The following is a 1,569-nucleotide window of genomic DNA, read 5'->3' on the forward strand; positions in this document are numbered from 1 at the left end:
TCACCCTACCACTGTTCCAGCATAATTCTTCTGCCTTTCTTCAGCTCGGCTCGCACCACCACAGGGACACCTTCTCCAAACCTCCACCACTAAGATGCCAGACCAGGCTTCCTGCCTTGGCTGCCCTAAATCTTGCCAAGAGCACACCCATTGGTGTCATGACATTGCCTTGCAATTCTCTTCTTCCTCAGTAGATTGTGAGCTTCTGATCCATTGTTTGTAACCCAGTATATATAAGCCCTATGGTGCTCAGGCACTATCAATTAAATGAGGGAATGAATGACTGAATGAATGTCAAATCACTTCAACTCTACCTGTCCTTCAAGGTCTAGGTCAAGCCTTGCACATGGTGGTAGAATTGTCCCATCTCCACTTCAATGCAATCTTCCCAAAATTACCCTTACATCATCCTCTGAAAGGCTTTCCCCAGGAGGAGCCTTCCCAGGGCCCAGTACACGTCCTTGTTCCTCAGGCTGTAGATGAAAGGGTTCATCATGGGGGTCACCACAGCATAGATCACTGTGGCTACAGAGTCCTTCATGGAGTAGGTGTGGAGGGGCTGCAGATACACCATGCCAAGGGTCCCATAGAAGAGGGAGACTACAGCCAGATGGGAGGCACATGTGGAGAAGGCTTTGTACTTCTTAGATGCTGAGGGTATTTGGAGGATGGCTCTGCCAATCCAGACATAGGACAAGATCATGAACCCTAAGGGGGTAAGGAAGATGCAGCAGCCTGTGGCAATCAGCAGTAGGTGGTTGAACTGGGTGTTGGAACATGTGAGCCTCAGCAGGACATACATCTCACAGAAGATGTAGTGGATCCTCCGGGAGCCACAGAAGGTCACCCTGGTCATGAGGAGTATGTGGATGAAGCTGAAGAGGATAGAGAAAAACCAACACGAGACCAGGAGCAGGGCACAGAGCCCAGGACTCATGGTTGTGGTGTAGTGAAGGGGGTGGCAGATGGCTGCATAGTGATCATATGCCATGGCGGCCAGGATGAGGTTGTCCAGGGCCACCAAGGAGACCAGGAAATAGAGCTGTGTCAGGCATCCTGAATAGGAGATGGCTTTGTTCTGGGCCTGAAGGTTCACCAGCACCCTGGGGATTGTGTTGGTGACAAAGAAGAGATCGGCGAAAGAGAGGTTGGCCAGGAAGAAGTACATGGGCGTGTGCAGGTGGAAGTCAGAGCCAATGGTCAGGATGATGAGCACATTGCCCACCACTGTGACCAGGTACATGGACACGAACATTCAAAACAGGATCCGCTGGTGCTTGGGATTCTCTGAGAGCCCCAGGAGCTGGAACTCAGAGTCCCCAGTCCAGTTGCCACCATCCATTTCACCAAGAGTCTGAAATGTTCACACCAGCAGATATTTACTAAATGCCTTCACCTGAATAAGGACATTCATATAAACAAAATCAACTTTCTTAGCAAAAATATCCTAGACTAAACTTCATAATTTTTCATATAAGCACTGAAAGTAACAATGAATACAAAACTATAACATGGAAGTAATCATTTCAGCACTTCTAATCCGGCATATTCAATATTATAGGGTTTATA

The 1,569-nt window shown here is 48.2% G+C and overlaps 1 pseudogene; it reads right to left on the reverse strand.

The window, feature by feature from the left end:
* Positions 1-400: 400 nt before the first annotated feature.
* Positions 401-1,342, reverse strand: LOC119514679 (annotated as a pseudogene).
* Positions 1,343-1,569: the final 227 nt, after the last annotated feature.

The sequence above is a fragment of the Choloepus didactylus genome, chromosome 18 (assembly GCF_015220235.1).
Source record: "Choloepus didactylus isolate mChoDid1 chromosome 18, mChoDid1.pri, whole genome shotgun sequence".
NCBI classification, from domain to species: Eukaryota; Metazoa; Chordata; class Mammalia; order Pilosa; family Megalonychidae; genus Choloepus; species Choloepus didactylus.